Source organism: Gracilinanus agilis, chromosome 2 (genome assembly GCF_016433145.1).
Source record: "Gracilinanus agilis isolate LMUSP501 chromosome 2, AgileGrace, whole genome shotgun sequence".
Lineage (NCBI taxonomy): Eukaryota > Metazoa > Chordata > Mammalia > Didelphimorphia > Didelphidae > Gracilinanus > Gracilinanus agilis.
This window is the reverse complement of record NC_058131.1, coordinates 88,820,291-88,842,872: the sequence shown is the minus strand read 5'-3', so window position 1 is coordinate 88,842,872 and position 22,582 is coordinate 88,820,291.

The window sequence follows — 22,582 nt, the reverse complement described above, 5'->3', positions numbered from 1 at the left end:
TAAGGAACAGTTTTTGGCTCAATATGAAGAACTAACAATTTAAACTGCCTAAAAATGGAATGAACCCTGAGATAGTGAGCTCCACTGGAAGTATTTAAGTGATGCCTGAATGATCGAGATAACAGGAATGTTGTATCAGAGATCCTTGCATTGGGTGGTATGACCCCAATTCTAAGATTCTTTGAATCTATAAATTTCATGCTCTTTCTAGGAGACTTAGGGTTTCTAACCAACTGTGAATATTTTAAATGAGTTAATCCTTGTAGCCCTGGCTCCAGCTGTCCAGTGTATAAATGCACGAAAGCCTTCTGGAGAAAGCTAACTTAGCTGAGTTGATTCTGGAATCAAGAGTGTTCCCCAGTGATTCTTCCTCAGTGGGTTCACAGGCTCTCTGGTAGATTCTATTTTGTTTTTATGGAATGATTTCAGATGTTTACGTGAAAAAGTGATTAATAACTAGGATCCCAAAGGCAGACTAAAATACAGTGCCAGGGAACCAGGGATTGAGTCCTCCACAGAAACCAGAAACTGGATGTTTATGCTTAGTATGGGGGAGAACATTGACTGCTCAGGCACTAGGGCTGAAGAATGGGGTCAATCAAAATAGTATTTAGATTGGGTGCATTAACCCTGGAAGACATATCCATGGAGTTCTCTCTGTTTGGGGATAGACTTGCTTCTCTAAATCACATCCAGCTCTTAGCACAGACCTGTATTTCTGGGGAGCTTTCAGTAGCTAACTCAGTGGGAGAGACTGGAGGTAAAGTTGTGTCCCCCTTACTCTTTCCAGGGGGTCTGAGATAGTAGAAAAATGCCTATGAGTGATGTGGGAATCCTCCTCTAAGACAGAAATTATGTGGAGTGGTTCTTAAGGGCATATATATGTCTATCTAATAATAATAATAATAGGTAACATTTATATAGCCCTTACTGTATGCTAGATACTGCATTAAGTACTTTATAATTATTATCTCATTTGATCCTCTCAAAAACCCTGGGAATTATGTGCTATTATTATCCCCATTTTGCAGATGTGGATAATGAGGTAAACAGAAGTTGATGCCTTGACCAGCCCTACAAATAGTAAGTATCTGAAACTGGACTTGAACTTAAGTCTTCCTGAGTCTGGGCTCAGCACTCTTAATCACTCTCCTCCTAGGTGTCTCCAGATATTGATATCTATCCAGATAGATCTAGATAGATATATGCAGATGGCATAGATGTAAATATGTTGTTGTTCAGTAGTTTAGTCATGTCTGACCTTTCATTTCTCCATCTGGGGTTTTCTTGGCAAAGATATTGCAGTCATTTGCCATTTCCTTTTCCAACTCATTTTACAGATGGGGAAATTGAGGCAAACAGGGTTATGTGACTTGTCCAGGGTCACATAGCTAGTAAATGTTTGAGGCTAGATTTGAACTTGAATCTTCAAGATTCAAGCCCAGAACTCTACCTACTGCTCCACTTTTAGCTGCCCTGATATAATAAATATAAATGTTGATAGATTTTATATATTTTCTGGACTTAAACTTTTGTCACAAAGATGTGGATAGTTCTATTGCCTCAGTGAGCTCTGAGAAGAATAATAATGATAAGAATAACTAACATTTCTATAGCATTTATTATGTACTGTCCTAAATACTTTACAGTTATTGTCATTTGGTCCAGTACTACACATGGAAGGAGATGACTCAGTTTCAAATCCTGCCCCTGATGCCAAGCACTTATTAATGCCTGACCTTAGGAATCACTCTCTTTATCTGGGATTGTTTCTTTATAGGTAAATTGAGGGGACTGGAAGTTTCCAGAGATCCCTTCAAACATTCCACTGCATGTATATCTCCTTGGCAAAGCTGGAAATGGAATCTGGATCCATAAACTTCAGCCATTTCTAACATGGTTTCTTTTAAAAGGCATCAGAATACTTGGGCAAATGAAGGGGATGTATATATAAAACCAATACCTGAAGCCACAGTAAAAGAAAAGAAAAAGCACTTGGTAAATCTCCCCAAAGAAACAAGTGAGTTATAAATGTGCTGGGATATCCTTTAAAATGTTTGGAGACATATATACCTGTGACATGATGCCCTTGTCTCCTTTCTGCTTAGAAGCTGGTCAGTGTCTAAGGCAGTTATTCATCATTTTCAAATTCCAGGTAATCCCATTTCCTGATGAATCTTGGCAACCCAAAGGGGGGTTTCTTCTGAACTCTGATCCTAGTTTGCTGCTCACCGAGGAAATAACTAACAGGTGCCTGATTTTTCTCAACCATGAATCGGCAAGGTCTGGTTCTCTTAAACAATATGGTTTTTTTTTTTCTTCCCTGCATGAAATCCCTTAATAATGGTAATATTCTACTATCAGACTCAAAACCAAAGGACAATTGTGAAAGACATATTTCAAGCTATGAAAAGCAGACAGCTGTCTCCTCTGGCTCTTGGGTCATGTTTCATGGTTATTCTCTACTGAAAGAACCTTTTTTTCCCCATCTCTTTAGATTAGGGGATGAGTCTGAGGTTAGGTTTGGGTTAAGGTTTGGACTAGAGTTGGGTCTGGTTGGGGTTAGGTTTATATTTTGTCTAGGGATATATTTAAGTTTGGATTAGTATTAGGGTTGAGTAGTCTGTCAATTGATCCTTTAGAAATCATAGAAGGGTGGGGCTAACACTCATATAAAAGAGTTGCCAGGCAGCTATTTTTTTCCGGAATGCATAGGAAATTCTGAGCATCTTTCCAGCTTTCTTGGTCATCTATTATCTGACTTTTCTCAATTTTTCATCTCCTCGTTTGTCACTCATCTTTCTGCTTTTCCTCTGTCAATAGTGACTTTGCACTATCAATATGCTGGCTGCTTACTTTGGTATTCCTGTTTCCTTGACTTTGTTGGCTCTCTGTTCCAATGTACCTAGTCTATAAACTTACACAGAAAGGACTCCATCTTCCTCTGTCTCATATAGTTCCTGTTGGTTAACCCCTGAATCTGTTTTGGACTTGATAAGGGGAAGGGTTTAGGTTAGGGTTGGGGTTATTATTAGTTTAAGGCTTTGGGTTAAGATTGGATTTACGGTGGTTTTGGTGTTGATAGTTGGTTAAAGTTTAATAAAATTGATAATGGGTTAAAGATTTCGGTTAGGCTTTCTTTTGATAACTTCAAACTCTGTGTCTTACGAATCTAATGCTCCTTTTCCTGGTAAGGCAGCATCATGTAGTAGGATGTGTACAAGATCTTGAATCAGAAGTCTTGAATTCAAGTTCTACTTCTGATAATTTCTGGGTGATCATAAGTAGATAATTTAATTTCTCTAAGCCTTAATTCTGCAAAATGGTAATATTGGCAGACTATTTACTCTGTGAAAGTATGGGAAAAATCCTTCAGTTGCTGCACAAATGTGAGTTTTTGTTATTGGTCCAAAGGTTCAGTCATATTGGCAAATGTTCACCCTGATCCTGCTGCTCTTGTCACTCAGAATTTCTATGGCTTGACAAGAGATGAGTAAAATTATTGCTTTGACTTTGCCTTGGGTTCCATCACCTCAGCTGCCTGGTTCACCCAATGACCAAATTCCGAGGATAACTGAGTTAGCATTGGATTGGGGATTTTTTTCTGTGTTTCTCTTTAGTTGAGCAGGTGGGTCAGAAAAGGGGCTAGACTCCCAAGTTTGCTCATTGTCATTTCTGAGATGGAGATGCATAGGAATGCAGTTCTAGACAAGGGAATGGATGATGGATTTACCCTTGTCCCTGAAAAATTGGATAGGTTTGGGCAGAATTGTTTTGCTCATGGACTTAAGGCAGTTTCCTGGATCTCAGAGGAGTGTCTGGGAATCTACAATTGTTTGTCTGATTCTAGCACCTAGCATGAAGCTAGCCAATGTTCTATAGGTTATAATTATGTAAATGAATATGAATCTTGGTTAGGAGATTCTATAATCTCTCTAGGGATCCATAAAAGCCTCTAGCTTTATAGTACCACTTTACTATACTACCCGGGTAATATAGTACCTTAAGGGCTTAGGTTTCCCCAGGAGCCTGATAAACTTGGGAATTCTAGAGAGACAACCCTCTTTCCATTTGAATACCTCATGGTCATTCCAGAGGGACAAGTCTAAGGTTTGTTCCTCCTTTATGTGACTGTCTTTTTTTGTTCCTTCAGTTATAGTATCTTCCCCAGAAGCTGGTGCTGTCAAGTAATTCCCCCATATCTCTCTAGACCTCCCCCCCCCCAAGCTTAGGGCTGCTTTCTTTTTGAATTTATATTACTCAAATAACGAAGAAAAGTAGTATAGGACAATGTCTGGATTTTTGCTTCCCTCTAATTTTGGAGGAAAGAAAGATAACAAGCATTTACATTAAGCCAGACACTGTCATGAGCAAATATAATCTAATTTGATCCTCACACCAATCCTCTGGGGTAGGTGCTATTATGAGAATACCCTATAATTCAGAATATTGAGGCATAGAGACTAAGTGATTTGCCCAGGATCATAGCTAGTAGATGTCTGAGGCAAGATTTGGACTTGGGTCTTCCTGATCCCAAGCTCCCTGCTCTATCCATTATACTATCTCTCTGCTTTTTGGTTTAGTCTGTTGGTGTTACTAAACCCAAAAGTATTATTCTCTTCTCTTCAAGAGGCTACTGCCTCATAGAAGCCCCCTTACTCTTTCCTTTATAGAAGGCTGGTTCCTAGTATTTTCTAGGAACTTGATATTATCTAAGAAACACTCTTCTCTATTTATGATGTTGTATCATGAGTGAGGTTCCATTTTCTCCAGGGTCTATATGGTTTATAGTCCATTGCTGTCTCTCAATGTCACTCTTTTTTTTTTTTAACCCTTAATTTCGGTGTATTGTCTCATAGGTGGAAGATTGGTAAGGGTGGGCAATGGGGGTCAAGTGACTTGCCCAGGGTCACACAGCTGGGAAGTGGCTGAGGCCGGGTTTGAACCTAGGACCTCCTGTCTCTAGGCCTGACTCTCACTCCACTGAGCTACCCAGCTGCCCCCACAATGTCACTCTTAATAGGTGTTGGAGCCCTGGAAATGGCAGGTCCTGCTTCCCACCTAGCCCTCACAGATATTAGCTGGGCAGACAACTCCTGTGGAGGGGCCGTCATATTCCCATGAACCCATGTGATCAAGCATTTGTTTTTCTTCTGTGTTTCTACTCCCACAGTTCTTTCTCTGATGTGGATAGCGTTCTTTCTCATAAGTCCCTCAAAGTTGTCCATGGAATCTTTCCATGTGACTAGCAGCTGAAACTTTCCATACATGTTATGTCCCCTGTTAGAATTGTGAGCTCCTTGAGAACAGGGACTGTCTTACTTTCTATTTGTATCTTTAGGGTTTTGCACCTCATAAGCTCTTAATAAATGCTTGATTCGTTCCTTCATTCATTCTTGAGCTTCAAGGGTGAAAAAAACTGTACAACTTTAATGTGTTAACCTATAGGCTTTCCCCTTTGGAACTTAGGTTTGCTCAGTTCTAGTCTGTGTTGAGCTCTTTGAGGAAATACCTTAAGATACTACTCTCCACTGAAGACTCCTTTTTATAGGCTCAGTGCAAAGCAGTGGCAATGCTGGTAATAGCCTGAGGCAATCAAACTGTCTCCAATCTAGGAGATTTAATCACTCATCCTCAATGAGGTGTGAATGGGTCAACAAGTATTCAGACCCTGGAGAAGTGCTCCCATTGAGGTGTTAATGGACATGTCTGCACCCTTGGAATCCACTGGGAGATGGAATCAAAATCCAAAAATCTACTTTGGAAATTTTTTTCTAACTAAGCAAAAGCTTTAAAAGTAACCAACAACCATTAATCCCATTGGAAATTTGGTTTAACTGAGTAGATGCAGAACATGCTTTCATTAGACCTTTATATCTAGCAACCAGTAGATATGTTGTTCATCAGTTGCTGCTGTCAATGAAAAATAAATTGGACTGAGAGATGAAAATCAGGCTAAATTGAAAAATTACACACTTCTAATAAGGTTCTCTTAGGCCTAATTAAAAAAAATCAAAATTCTCTTTTTGGTAGATAATGGCTAAACCCTAAGTCATTGAGTCATTGAATACCAAGGAATATTCAAAGGACTAAAGCTGGAAATTGATGGAATGGCAATGGATGCCATTAGGGAAATTTATTACCAAAAAAAAATTGGCTAGCCATATAAGGAGAACATAGGCTTACAAAAGTGTCAAGAAAATGAGAAGAAGACCCCTGGCAGGTTGAATGGCATTCGTGTGACAGATTTATAGAAGAATCTTACAGAATAAGAGGGGATGGATGAGTTTCAATCTGTTTCATTGGAGGGAGTATGCTCATTAATGAAATCATAGACTGTTGGAATATTTGAGTGCAATTCTTTTAAACGTTAGCCAGCATGACAATAAGGTGCTCTGCTTGAAAGATATAGATTGATTCATAAGGCATTTATTAAGTGTCTCCTGTGTCCCAGACACTGTACTAAGGGGGTCAAAACAAGGCAGCAAGATAGTTAATAATGGGCACCATAAAGTCAAGCTGGAAAAAGGGAGTGGCATAGTGCTCAGGTTGCTAGAATTTGGCTTAGGGACCTGATTAGGAGACCATACAATTTTTCTATGCACTCAACTTTTATCAGTCTCCTTTCATTTACATATCTCTGCAGTCTACTTCTCCACTCCTGGACTGCTGACTATTGCTAGAGTAAGTCAGGTAGTTTAGGCAACATAATGGATAGAGTTCCTTGTCTGGAGACTTTAGACACTAATTTCCTGACCCTGAGCAAGTTACATAAATTTCGTTTGCCTCAGTTTGCTCAACTGGGAATAATAAATAATAGGTTCTACTAGGGCAATTGTGAAGATCATCTGGAATAATATTGGTAAGCCTCTTAGTTTAGGGCCTGGTGCACAGGTAGGTGCTAAAAATTGCTTATTCTTGTCTCTCTTGCTTATACAATTTAAGGGGGATTAGCCTAGAAGGAGTACAATATTTGCATTCTTTTTCTTAGATAACTCATCTACTCCTGAGGCTTCAATTATCACCTCAAAGCAGATGATTCTAAAATCTTTAACTTTCTTCTGGAATCCAGACATATTTCCAACTGCCTGCTAGAAATCTCAGCTCAAATGTCCCTCTGGTACTTTGAGTTTGATATCTTTGATGTTTAAATATACATAAATGTTCTTACAAACCTGTTTCTCCTCCTAACTACTATTTCTATTAGGGATACCTCTCACAACCAAGAAGTCATCTTTGAATCTCTGGTTCTTCTTTTTCCTTCTCTCCTCTCCCCCTTACCTCCATCCTTCATTATTAATTTTATTTTTATGATTTCTCAAACATATCCTCTTTTTTACATTTCACTGCTGTAGCCCTAGTTCTGGTTCTCATTATTTCTCCCATGAACTATTTTAGTAACCTGTTAAAGAGTTTCTAGTCCTCTCCATTCCTCCTTTCCAATCCAACCTACACATTTATGCCAAATTTATCTTTCTAGAGCACAGCTCTGATCAAATCATCCCCCCTGCTCAAAAACTTGCAATGATTTTCCATTGACTACTGAATTCAGTCCCAAATTAATTGGCACTTAGCTTAACATTTCATCCTTTCTACATTCCCAGATCCATCTCCTACCATTCATTCCCCTGTTCATGAATATTAGATTCCAATTTAGCTCCACTATACACCATTCTCTGAATACTCTGAATATACCCTATATTCCCATGTATGTATGTTTGCTCATGCTTCTACTTTTTCTGCCTCAATCTTCCTCCCTCCACATGATCTTTATCTGTTAAAATCCTCTCTTCCCATTAAGATTAATCTCAAATGCCACCTCCTCCATGAAGTCTTTTCTGATTCCCTGAGTAGGAAGTGACCTTTTCTTAGTCTACTTTTATTTTCTCAATTCATTACATTTTGCTTTGAGTTAATATATACTCTCCTAGACTTTAAGATCCTTGAGGTCAGGGCTTTAGCTGTTTTATCTTTGTCCTTCCCTTGCCACTAACTAGAGTCTCTAGCATGCAATAGGTGCTTGATATTTGTTTGAGTGAATAAATCATGTGTTCAGGTGTCATCTTTCTGGTTCTCTTTCTGTTTTCCCATCTTCAGCTATTCACAGAACACCTTCCTCAGGCGGTAGGATTAGAGTCAAATTCTTCCTCAATTCCCTGTATCTTTGCATATGTTTCCCTGGCTTCCTATATTCCAATTTCTCCTAGTTTTCTGTTTTTCTTGTTGTCAAGAAATAGAGCCCCTTCTCCATATAGTTATGCCCAGATTCCACTCTTTAAAGGGGCCTTGGAGAGGAGGGTGTTTCCCTCCCATGATGGCTCACTAGCTCATTCCTTCCCAGTAGGGTGATCTATGGCTTGTCAAAGGTGTGGGTTCTCAACACTTACAGTGCATAAAGGTCTTTTGTTCTTTGCAATGAAAAGAACCCGAAGATAAATGTCAGGGAAAGGGGAATCCAGGGAACTGTAAGGGGCTCTAGGAGACTCCTCATTCTGGATGGCTAAATTACTGCTAGGACCCAGGAGAAGATGAAATTCAATTCAATTCAAGTTTATTGAGTCCCCCTGGACAGAAGGCACTCTTAGTTATGGTCCCCAGAGAGAGATGATTAGCCACAGACCATCTAGTCTGCTGGCTAGGGGTAGGGAGGCCATAAGCTATAGGCTTTGGGGGTGACATGACAATGAGGGAGTGGTGTGTGTCTATATGGGAAGGGAATTAGGAGTTAGGGAGCTGGTAAAGGCATGTGCTTTGAGTTTGCTAGTTTGGGCCGGTCTATATCAAAGGGGAAGGAGATTTTTCAAAGCTCAGAGTGGAAATGTGGAGGACATTATAATCCAGGTCAATGGCTTTTCTTATTGAAATTAGCTCTCAAAGAATTAAGAGTTGGCATTCAGTTTCAGCCCTCTCTCTGAAAACTACCAAGTCAAATTTTGTTTTAATATCCCTGCCTCACTGTTCTATCCCCTTCCCATTGTTTCATAGATTCCTTAATGTTATAATACTTTCCCACAAGTCTCTTGGCCCTCTTTTTACCCTCTCCATCTTCCTTTGCATTCTCACATTTGCTTCTATAGGACACTAGAAACTCTGAGGTTAAGGCCTGCAGTTATAAGAGGTCCATTTGGTTGCCTCAGAAGGGTTTTTGTGCCTTTCTTGCACTGCCCCAAGCCATGCTCAGGCTAGACCTTGCTGGGGGACCCTCAGGGTAACCTCAGCTTTCTAGCTTTATTTTCATTCACTCCTACCTCAAATCCTGAGATGGGTTCAGACATTTCACTTTCCACACATGCCCCCAAGGATGACAAATAGAATCACATAAGAGTTGATTGGCATATCCTTCCCAGTGGCAATGACAGTCGTGATTCGGTTATGATTCCCAGAGCAGGAGGCAGAAAATAAGATGGAGAAGGAAGAGAGACACAGGCCAAAGCAAGGTGAATGGCAAGACGGGCTGGAGTGGAAAGTATGGCAAGGCGTTAGCTAGATATATCTGGCCATATGAGTTTGTGCCTTTCATAACAAGAGAGATGGCTCCAGTGGCTGTTCCAAAGCTGAGGGGTATAGTGGTAAATGTCTAACAGCCACCTCTTTAGAAAGCAAGGCACACTTTAAAGTTTAATCTGCATTATTTACATTTTCTCCACCATTTTCTCAATAAAAACAATAGTCCTGCTTCATATTTGCCACTTTTTGACATATAAATACTCACACTTAAAATTTAAAAATTGACTTTCCCATTGTGTAATTAATTTCTGTACCTATCCTTGAACTATGATTCCCAGTATTCCACTTTGGTCCTCACATTATGTCCTTACATTTTGGAGATAAAGTTTCTGTAACCCCACCCTCCCCTCTCTTCTCCTGTGAACACAATCAAGAAAAATTGCTCTTTACTCAGGTTTTTTTTCCCCCTCTACTTCAAGTGATTATTAATAAATCTAATAAAATATAATACTTGGAGTTATTGGATATTAATTTTAATCTTACACCATAAGAATTAGTGCTATCATTCCCCTGTCCCAAGATATTGTGATTAAACACCCCAATCGTCCAGAGGGTGCTTTGGTAGGGTAAACAGTAAGAAAGTGGTTGAGATCACATAGGCAGAAAGTAGCAGCTCTGGGATTTGAACCCAGTCTTCTGATTCTGAATACTGCACCCTTTCAGGTCTCTGTTGGCCCTGAGAGTACAGAGGAGAATGTTCTGTGTTTGGTCACTTATCAATAATCTTTAATAAAATTGGTGCCCTCACATCTTTTCTTCTGGATCCAGCCAGGCTCACCCGCTTTTGTGTATTATAATTACATCCATGTGACCCTCCTGGTGGGAGAAGATTGGGGGTGGGGTGGAGAGGATTGTGAGTCTGAAAAATTTTTCTAGACTAATAAACTGCTCCTTCACACACTTTATGCTAGACTACTCTCTCCCTGAGGCTGACATCACCCTTATAGTTTCCAAAAATTCCCTAAATTACCCACAGTCTTCTCAGCTCCTGCTGTCGTCTGGAATTACCCACTCAAGATGCTGTCCTCCTTGTCAGTCCCACCCACCCCTGAGCACCAATATTCAGGGAAAGGCCTCTTTTACTCTCATCACTGATGTCACTGAAAGGTTTCTGGCCCTTGGGGTTGGCTCTAGCACTGCCTGTAAGCTGAAAAACTGACTCAATCTGGCATGATCACTTAGGCCCTGTGCCATTCATTCATTCACTCAACAAACATTTAACAAATGGTTTCTGTTGTTAGAAGATGTTACTTAACATGAAATGCATACAAAATTTAGACCAGATAGGGTTCCTGCCCTTAAGGAGCTTACATTTAAGTTAGGGGAAAAGGAACAAATTCAGATAACTGCATTACACTGTAATTTATGGTAAATGTAGAACATGCTCATGGGGCATAGTACTCCAGTGTGTCTGGGGTAATGACAAGACTAATGGGTCTCTGGACAAGAATATCATGATTGGCCAAGGTTTGGTAGCTGAGCTAGGAGTGAAAGCATTGTGTATTAGGTTTTTTTTTAAACCCTTGTACTTCGGTGTATTGTCTCATAGGTGGGAGAGTGGTAAGGGTGGGCAATGGGGGTCAAGTTACTTGCCCAGGGTCACACAGCTGGGAAGTGGCTGAGGCCGGGTTTGAACCTAGGACCTCCTGTCTCTAGGCCTGACTCTCACTCCACTGAGCTATCCAGCTGCCCCTGTGTATTAGTTTTTTACTAGCTGGTTAGTCATGGCTGAGGAGGGCATCATTGGGTCTACCTGGGGGTGTGTGATCAATGGAGAGTTGAGAGGAATATAGCAGACTTGATGGATATGAATATTTGTTTGGGATAGTCTTGGCTAGTTGGTTAGTGCTATGTATGTATGAGTATATGTGTGTGCCATATGTATGCATACATAGCTTGGTGACAAGCCCTAGGATAGGAAAAATGGAGAGGATTTTACAATACCCACAAAGAATCTGGGCCAGGCCTCCAGTGACAGGATTGCATTCAGTGACTTCTCCCTAAAGCCAGCATGTATGTGTATGGAGGGAAGGAGAGGGAAAGTATCTCCTAAAGTGGCCTTTGTTGGTATCAGAGTGAGCCCATAGCTCGTGAGTAAGCTTCTTCAAGCTTTAATAGTAGGAGGAGGTAATGGTTTCCCAAACTGAGTCTATAGTTCCTGAGGGAACTCCTTCAAGTCTTAAGAGTAGAAGTAGGCAGTGGTATCCCCATGATCCAATGGTTAGATATCTTTGTGAAGAACCAGAAATATTTGTCATCCCATCAAGATGAGGCTAAATAAGTATTTTTTCCCAGGGTCTCTGAGGATCACTATGATCTGATACATGCTATCTTACACCCCTACAGATATGGCCTCAGCAGGTAAGCCAAGGAAGGGACTGCTGACCATGGTGCTGAAAAGGTGGGTCCTCAGGGGCTTTATCATAGCCTTGATTGGTTGTAAGAACCAGGTAGTAAATCCCATTTGTGCTAATTATCTATATTAGCAATTCCCTGTCCACCTCACTTCCCCTACCTGTAAGAAAAGTTATTTCAGAATTTGTAGTTCTGGTATAATTAACTAATAATATATCAGTGAAGGATTCAGTTCTTTAAAGAACCCTGGCACTAAAGTGTCTGTGGATTTGTTCCTTCGTCACTGGTTTTGTTGGTTTTATGGGTCTTGTCCTTGGACTAAAGCAGCTATCACTGACCTAGCAAAAGGATCCTGTGTCCTTTGTGTGTTATGGAGGTTGGAGTCCTTGGAGGGGCTATTCTGTTTTGTCTGTGCTATGAGGGACTGAGGGAACTGGAGCCTTGTTTTAGTAGGTTGGATGGCTTGGGCTACAAATTGGTTCAGTGGCAAGTCATTCCTTTGATTCCTTTTTGAGATTCTGCATTCTGACATGTAACATTTATTCATCATTTGAGAGAGATGGTGGCAGGAGGTTCTGGAAGACACCTTAGAGGATATTTCATTCTCCTCCGTCATCTTTCATATGAGGAAACTGAGGCACAAAGAGGTTGATTGACTTGCCCAGGGTCATACTGCTAGTAATCTCATAATGTAGTAGTTGACTTCATGTTTTCTGGCTCCAAATAACCCTATCCATTATGACGAGCTGCCTATAAGAAATTGCTACATACAGAATAACCACCTTCCTCCAACCTCATCTGAACCTCCTAATAAGAAACCCTTGGGGAAAGGGTAGAACTGGAGAAATGGGGCCTATGAATCAAAGGGAAAATTAAGAACTTCTTTAATAGGTGTCTGGGGCTCCCAAGGTCAGCTAGAAGTTATGTTAATAGCATCCTTTATAGGGACTTTATATCTAATCTCTTCCACATCCATCCCATGAAGCATTTACATATCACACCTTGGTGGCTCTGAACTAACTACATGCCAGATGACCCAGACTTTAGTTAACTTGTAATTGAGGAAGCACTTTTGAATGATGTAGTCTCTAATGCAAATTAAAGTGAAATTTTGGAAACCAGGAGGGTGTTTACCATTGCCATTAAACAAAACTTATAGTAAAGTTAAACTTACACATATTCCCCAATATACACAATTGTTGCTATGATACATAATAGTATAACAGATTACAGTTACTATTGCTTTTATATAATAAGTTATTAATGGTTTTTCTCTTTTTTCCATCTCTCATCTGCTTGATTGACTTTTCCTGCTTATTGGACCTTTGCCTAGTCCTTTCCTTTCTCTCTCCCTTGGTCTTGAGATTACCAGGTAGCAATTCTTACTATGTCCTTTCTCGTTTTACTTGTGAGGCCCCCAGACAATATAGTGAATATGTTGTTGTTTCTCAAAAAGACTACTCACAGGGGAACCTATGTGACTCAGTGGATAGAAAGCCAGGCTGAGAGATGGGAGGTCCTGGGTTCAAATATGACCTCAGACACTTCCTAGCTATGTGACCTTGGACAAGTCACTTAACCCCCATTGCCTTGCCTTCACTACTCTTCTGCCTTGGAACCAATAGTTAGTATTGATTCTTAGACAAAAGATAAGAATTAAAAAAAAAAAAGACTACTCACAACTGTTGGCCCAGAGTTTCTGTTGCATCCAGTCCCCTTATTCTTAGGATGCCCAGATGTAAGAAAAGGAATTACTGGATTTACTACCTGAGAACTCTTGTAGTGATGAGAAATGAAAAAATAGCTAACATGTAACATTGAACCATTTTACATACATGATTTTATTGGGTCTTTTAACAACAGTCTGAGGAAGATAAATAACTGTTATTATTTTCATTTTGTATTTAAGCCTGAGGTTTAGAGCGGTTGTGACATGGTCACATAACTAGTAAGTCTTAGAAATGGGATTTGAACCCCATGACTTTTTGACTTCAAGTCCAGCATTTCATACCATGTCAGGTATGTTGTGGGTTGTTGTGGGTACCATGGCAAGGCAGAGGCAGAGAAAACTCAGGTCGTCTTTGACTCAGATCCAGGAATGTTGTCATTTGAAATGTGTGACTATTAATATGTATATAATGATGATTTTAAACAGTGTCAAAATATCATTGAAAACTCTTGATTGATATTGGTACTGTCAGTTGTTTTTGACTAATAAAGAATGATATTATGCCCAGCTCTTGAGTGACAGCCAGAATATTGCATCTAACTGACTAGTTATTAAATCTACTAGCCTGGCCTGAATTGTGATGTAGTGATTAATTCATTTCTAACTAGTCACTGGTCTGAGAAAGTTCAAGGAGCAAAGGCCAGCGGGGCCATGCAGAGGACATAGGAATAGTCTTCTACCTGGATATCTGATTGGAGTATTGAAGAGTCCCTGAAAAGGAGGTGTGTGTGTGTGTGTGTGTGTGTGTGTGTGTGTGTGTGTGTGTGTGTGTGTGAGAGAGAGAGAGAGAGAGACAGAGACAGAGACAGAGAGAAAGAAAAAAGGAGAGAGAGAAAGAAAGAAAAAGAGAGATTGAGAGAGACTGGGGGTGGCGGCAGGGAGAAGCAGAGAACAGCTGCTTTGGTTTAAATATTAATAACATGAGATGAAACATGTGCGGTGCCCGGCATGCCAGAGCCCAGCCAGTGCGTTTTGCATCTGATCTGAGAATGTCCCTCTGCATTGGGGTTTTGGAAAAATGTGGTCAGTGAATTTAATATACTTTTTGGCAAAAGGAAGACAACAGTTAACTTGTCTCTCGAGCTCCACTTATGTGGGCTCCCTGGAAAGCAGCGGAGGTAGCGCTGTTTCTGCAGCTCTGCCAGGAAGGAGGACTGGAGACCAATTTCTGTAGCAGCCTCTTTTCTCCTCTCAGCTCAGGGTGAGGGTTGTGGGGTGGATACTTGCCTGTCCCACATAGAGAGAAACAGAGGCATCGAAAGGATGGAAGGATCCAAGTCAAGGAGTGTCAAGAGGGAATCTGCTGAAAAGCTCCCAGTTCTGCTGTCATAGGGTCATTCTTTTATGGAACCATAGACCATCCCTTCTGTCTCTCCACACTCTTTCCTCATGCTCCCTGACCCTATGTTCCTTCCTCACCATTCCAGGATGCCCACTCTACTGTGAGAATGACTAGAGCCAAACTAGCTTGCCCATGACTTCATTTGGTGGGCAGAAGATTTTGCTTTGCTTCTAAGAGGCTCAGTCCCTGGTGGACTCGATGAGGATTCAAGGAAATTGTCTGAAGTGTCTGAGGGGTCAAATCATCACTGCTTTCTTTTTCCTGCATGCCTTGTTTTCAGGATTCATATTTTAATTCTAAAAGCTTTCAAAGATGTGCTTTTGTTAAGATGTCATGGAAATAGTTCTCTCCCCTGATATAGCCTCTATTCTCTGGTGGTTCTTCACTCCCCACCCCCATCTTCCCAGTCACTTCTCTGAATTAGTCTCTTAAAATTAATAAAGTCTTTGTGACATCACGGAGTCCGTGGCGAGGGCAGAAGGAAATACTGGAAGCCAATCTTTCCTAGCCGGAAAAGCAGAAATGTGAAGTTTGCCCAACAAAGGTGCCCTGTGTAGGCAGGCTAATTCGGCAATTCTGGAAACAAAGCCCGCCACGGTTTCCCCCAAATCTATCTCTGCTTTTAAACAACTCGATAATGTGCTGAGTTAGGGGACTGAACAAATCATCTGTCAGGGAAAGCTAGGGAGCCCTCTGGGGAGGCCAGGCACTTCTGGGGCCCCCAGTCTGACTCCTGACTCATTTCCCGGCAGTCGCCGGCCAGAGATGGGAGCTCCTTTGGTGCCCCGATGCTACCAGGACAATTGAGGGTGAAAGAGGGGAATGGAAGAAGGTAGTCAGGACTTTCAGGCCAGAGCCAGCAAGAGAGTGGGTGCTGCGGTCACCTCAGGCTCTGGCGCTCTGGCCCATCACTCCCCACCCCTTCAACCCCAAGGCGGCAGCAGGGCTGGAGAGAGGGGGGAGAAAGTCCCGCCTTCTCTGGATCCAAGGCAGCAGCAGGCGGAGCGGCCACAGTGATCCCCTTCATGTGTCACCACTGGCTGTGAGCTCTGTGTTTGGTTTGGCAAAACGGCTATTTAAATAGCAGTGAAATGTGTCACTGGAAAAAAATTAGCTCATGTTTCCTTTACCATTTCTTCATGATTTCCATTAAAAGTGTAACCGCGGGTAATAAATTAGCAAGACCTGTAAAAGCCACCATAGGAAACCAGGGATACAGAATGTATATGTAAACCTTAGCCATGAAGCTAAAAGCGAGGTGTGTGTGTGTGTGTGTGTGTGTGTGTGTGTGTGCTCGCGTGCGCACGCACACGTGCTCACATGCACACGTATGTGCTAGTGGGGGGCCGAGGGGGCCAGAAATACCTAGTGGTTTAGTCTTCTGTGTCAGAACACTGAAGGATGGCACCACTCCAGAGTTTCCTGTTAGCAGAGGGAGCAGCAGACAGAGTAGACTGGTGCCACTTTGTGCTGGGTACCCTGGAGTTTTTGTTGTCAGTCCACAACCAGAGTCATATCTATATGTGGTAGTCCAATTCATCATTCTAATAAGCACTGAGGGAAGCACTGTCCTCCCCCATAACTCAGCCCCTTTCCTAGGGAAACTTGGGAGTCTAAGCCTTGGCCAGGCTCCATTTCACAGATGGAGAGACTGAGGAACAAAGAAAGAATGTCATCAACAAATAGTAGTGAAGGGAGAAAAGATAGAGCTGGGAGTGGAGTCCAGGACTTCTCCTAGTCCACCTTCCTCACCAAAGACAATGCCCGCTGTATTGGGACTGTGTCCCTGAATCACAAGATCACAGATGGAAAGATTGGATGTTTCTATCATGGAAAGAAATGGAAAGGGGTCTTCCTAGTGAAAATCAATGATAATATAGCAATTGACTAGCACTTCCAGTCTTAGATATCATCTGGGTCAATCATCTCATTATATAGATGTGAAAACTGAGCCTTGGAGTAACTGGACTACAGACACATATGGAACAATGAGTAGAGTCAGGAAAGAAGTGATGGGTAAGTGTAGAAATAAACTTATGGACATTTATTTATTAATCATCTGCTGTGTTTAGGATAGGTTGGGGATACGAAGACTCAAAAATAACGAAAACAACCACTTCAAACTTTCTCCCTCAAAGAATTCACCTTCTACCTGAGAGGAGGGTGGGCAAAGTTCAATATTATACACTTAGGGCAGGGGGTCAGAATGGAGTTGGAGGGACATTCAGGTATTCAAAATCAATGACTTTTCCAACTTGGATTGCTCTTACCTGCTAGAAACCACCCCTTCCCCTTTAGGTTTTCTCATTCCTCATCTTCTTTTCTTCCTCAAAGACTTATCCTCAAAGATTTATTCTCAAATCTCCCTTCCCCTAAATATACCTTTATAGCCTTGTAATGACTGTGTGAATTCCATTTTCCCTGTTTATGTGAATTGTCCCTTGTGTTAAGAGGCAAAGACTAGGTTGTTCTGGGGGGAGGTGGGGTGGGTGGGATGGAGAGGGAAGGCTCTGATCTCAATTTATATATTTGTGTGGTAAGATTTGTGCTAGTCAGAGCCTGTTAGGAGTTCAAAGAAACCCTGTAGATCTGCAGAAATTCAGAGAATGTTAATGCTATCAACTCACTAGGAAGGTTGTATAGGGCATCATGCCTCCTTAAAGAAAGTCTGATCAACTGGAAAATAGATTTAAATTCAGACTGAAAGTTTACTGTTATGGGACTGGAAGTGCTAGTCAATTTCCATGTTCCCATTGATTTTTAATAGGAAAACCCCTTTCCATTTCTTTCCATAGTAGAAACACCGAATCTGAGTTAGGAGGGACCTTGGAGGTCCCTGGTGCAAAGTTTGCTCTTGCTCAAAGACTTCCAGTAAGGGAGAGTCTGGAGGCTGCCCCTGCCATTTGATATTAGCTCTAATTTTTAGGGCTTTTTTTTTCCTTTTATGAATCCATCCTTACAATAGTACCCCCCTCCTACCCTCTGACCCTGGAGATAGTTATTAAGTCACCTCTCAGCTACTTTCTCTTAGACTAAGGAACCTATTCCATCTTTCCTCATAGACCTTCTTGGGCTGCATAATGCTGAATTTTCTTGGCATTGGCTCTCCCCTCTTCTCATACCCCTGTAGTGAAGAATAGAATGACAGAGCTCTGATAGGATCTGCTGTATGCCAAGGCCACAGGGGCATCTGGGACAGTTTTAGATGATTTCCTGGAGCCTGTGGCTGTGAATAATATCCTTGAATATCTGCTGTCTAGGGCCAGGGGATACACACAGGGCCCTGCTACAGCTGCTGCTGTCACTACTGTATTCTCTTTTAATAGCGTTTTGCAGTTTTAAAAATGCCTTCAAATATATTTGCTTTTGTGTGTATATGTCTGTGCATACATACATTCATACACATATGTAGACAGAAAATTTGATCCTCATAACAAGTAGCTAAAGCAATGTAGTTAAAATGTGTATGTATTCCTCTCTCTACCACTGTGTGTGTATATGTATATATATGTAATTTATATATGTATGTATATGTAACATATATATATATATACATTGTATATTATCCATTTATATGTACCCATTTCTATCTAGAAATACTATAAATATATATGCTCTCTCTAAATCTATGTCCATGTCCATAATCTATCCATATTCTTATGCTCCCAACAGATAGGCAGAAAAAATAAAATACCCATTGTATGGCTAAAGAAACCAAGGCCCGAAGAATTTAAGTGATTTGTTCATTGTCACATAACTAACAAATTGCGGCAAAGCTAGGACTTGAACCCTGATCATTTGAGGCTAAATTTTGTACTCTTTTCACTAGCCTAGTCATTAGAAGCCCATAGCACATCAGATAGAGCAATCTGAAGAAATGATCCCTGGGGACAGGCGGATAGAAAGATAGCTTCTAAGAGAAGACCTAGAATGACAGCTAGCATAAGTTTTTATTAAGGGCCAACTATATATCAGCCAGGGTGCTAAATTCTGAGAATATAAATAGAAGCAAAAAAAAAAAAAAAAAAAGGCAGCCTCTGCCCTCAAGGAATTTTTATTTTAAGGAAAAAGACAAAACGTAAGAGGAAGTTAGAATGGAGAGGTGTCCACATGGGATCAAGGTAGAAAAGTCTGTAGAATCAAGGGAGGAGCTTGGAGAGAAAGGACCATGGATGGCCCGGACATTTCCTCAAATGCTGATCCAAGACAGAAACTCACTAATCCACAGGGATGGAGGCATCTCCAGGGCGAGAAAGCAATGGGTATAAAAGTGGAAAGTCAGGAGTTGAATATTTCTTACTAGACCTATGATCTGCTTCTCTGCTCTGTTGCCTCATCCCCAAAATGAGATAAAAATCTCTTTCCCGCCCACTTCGGAGGATTGTTGTGAGGGGTGAGTGAGATGATAGATGTTCAAGTATTCTGGAGACTGTAGAGTCATATATAAATAAGAGGTATTGTTATTATTAGGCATTTAATAGATATCTGTTGAATGAATGAAAACATGTGGATGACTGAATATTTTCCTTTTCATTCAGATCTTTGGGGGATATATAGACATAGCCTGTGGGTCAACTGAATGCCACAGCTGGACACTTCTGACCTTTATAAGACCTAGAACTGGGAAGAAGAGAGGAAGGATCAGCCAATGAAGAAGGGTGGTTGTCTATATATTAACTTGTTGGGGAATGGGGTAGTAATGGAATGAAAGTCTATCAGGAAGGAAAGAAAGGAAGGAGGTTGAGGGTTAAAGAGAAATAGAACCTTGAAAATGGCAGTAATCAGATTTCTAATAAACATAGTAAATTTGTTTACCTTGTCACCAAATTCCAGAAATACACTTTGAATTCTATAGGGAAGAAAAATGCCCCCTTTTTCATGCTTTGCACCAGCTATCACTCACCAAACATTTATTAAATGCCTATGGTGTGCCCAGACAAAACCCTCAAGGCTAACTTCCACAACATTGTAAGTCCCAGCAGACCTTGGCCTGAGCTCCAAGCTAGGAAAAACCTTAGTCCCCAAGGTCCCAAGCCCAGAACGGCTAATTAACAATTGCCAGCAGATAGCATAAATCACAACTTTCTCATTCCTCCTGGGTCCAGTGCTGGAAAGTATCAGAACTGTGAAAATACTTGGAATGTTTCTCTTTATTAGTGATAAAATATTGGACGTCAGCGAATGGCGCTTCATGCCCTGCCTCCGACAGTTGGAGCAGTAATTGTGATGAATGGAGGTGTAGGGGCCAGGGCTGTAGGCATTTAAGAAGGCTCTGTGGATTGAAAATATTAGAACTGATTAAAGGTCAAATACTTTATAAATTTATCAGCACTGTGTACATTCTCCCTTGACAAGAACTACCTGTTCAACAAGATAGGAAAGAATTGCAACGAGGATCATGTTAAAATTCCCTCCTTGCTTTATGTCTTCCCTCATCCCCCAACTAACTGTGTACTTAACTCACACAAGCAATTAAATAATATATCACGATTGTGGAGTATTTTACAGCCTATTAAGTACTTTACATACATTATTTGACTGGATGCTCACAAGAATCCTTTGATACAGAGATTGTAGGCATAATGACCTTGTTTTGCTGATAGAGAAATGGGCTCAGAGCCCTACACTCAGGGACTAGTCAAAGAAAATGGTTGAGTCAGAATCTGAACCCAAATCTCCTGATTCCAAGTCTGGGGCCCTTTCCACTACCCAGTCAGAAATGTTCTTTCAAGTCAGGAGAGTGCTAAACTAGGCCTTGCTCTTCCCTCTACCAAGCCAAAAAAAAAAATCAGCTCAGTCATACTTCTAGATAGAAACTTCCCTATTTCTCCTCAGATAATTAAGAAGATGCCAAACCAAAGAAGGGCGATACAATGGGTTTGGAATCAGAGAATCTGGGTTCAAATCTCAGCCACATTCCACCTTTGTGACAATAGGCCAGTGATGTCAAACTCAAATAGACACAAATCCCTCCAGACCATATAATGACTTAGAAAACCTCAAATTAACTTCTATGTCATATTATTTTTTAACTGATTTTCTTAATCACTTGTCAATTATATTTTAATCTGTTTTAAAACACTTTATAAGCTTCTTCGAATTTGATGACTGCTCTAAGCTTTGGATTACCCTTTGTAAAATGAGAACTCTGGCCTTGATTATCACTAAGATCTCTCCAGCTCTTAGCCAATGAAGCTATGATTCCCTCAATCTTACCCTCTTCTGAATTGGTGTCCAAAGACCTGGCCCAACTCCATATTAGCTATACAGCCTTGGGACACTTCATCTATGAGAGTAAAGATAAAGGGATTACAGACTGAGAACTAGAAAGGGCCTCAGAGACCATCTAGTCCTATCCCCTGCACTTAGTATAATGTCCGATATGTATTAGGCGCTTAATAATTCTTCTGGGCTGACTCCTTCACTTTTTGAGGAAAGTTAAAATGACTTGTCTGAGGTCACATAGGGAATAAGAAGATGTAGCAAAGCCAGGAACTCTGACGCTGAATCCAGAGCACTTTCCATTACTCCATACTGTTTTAGACAGCTTCCCAGAATTTTTTGTTTTAGACAGCTGACCTCATAGAGTTATTATGAGGAAGATATTTTGTAAACCATGACTCATTAGAGACATACGAACTCATTCTTCTTCCTTCTGTTATTTTTTTTTCTGGAGGAAAGCATAGGGAAAACTAGAGTTAGATTTGGAAAGAGGGATAGATAAAAATTCTCTAATTCTAGTTCTCCAAAAATCTCATTTAATGCAGCATGGGATAGTGAGCCAAATTACTGATAGGGAATGCTTTTCACTTTTACATTCAGCTGAGGCTGATAATCCCATACCAGGCAGGAGCTGAGGTTGAGGAGAAAAGAAGGACCATCATGGACTGTTACTCATGGATTTGTGCCTATGCGTGAGACAATTAAGTGGTAGGTGATTTCACCTAGTGTTTACATGGTCATTATTGCATTACACACATTGGAGGCAAGGTAGGGTCAGGAGAAATTACTTCTGTAGTTATTGACTTTTCAATCTATGATCTTTAGGAAACATCTCAGGGTAAGACTGAGGGCATATATGATGCTTAGAGATTTGGCTATACAAGGTGCTTTATGTTACATGTGGGCCAGGAAGCTTCCATAATGCTCTTGTAGAATAGTCTCTTTACACAGATATGTCCCCATATTTGTAATATTTTTTCTCCAAAATGGAGACCACTGTTCAGGTTTAAGTTGGATTTCATAGCTTCTAGGTAGAGACTGGAGCTGTCCAGAAACACTTTCTTTCTGACATGTTCAGAAATCTCCTTTTGTTCTTGATTTCAACCCTTTCCTCAGAAGACAATTTCCAGACAGGACCTTCTTCATACAGGGCAAGTAGGAGTTTGAGAAGATATAACTATCTTCTGCAGATATGCTCATTCATAATCACAGGATCACAAAACCTTATAGATGGAAGTCCAACACTGTATGGAAACAGAATCCAAGACAAGAAGTCATGAAGTTCTTGCTTAAAGACCTCTACTGAGAGAGAACCCAATACCTCTCAAGAAAGCCCATTCTTCTTTTGGATAACCCTAAGAAGTTTTCCCTTACATGAAGTCTAAAACTCTATCTTTGCAAATATTGCACCTTTGTGTAAAATATGT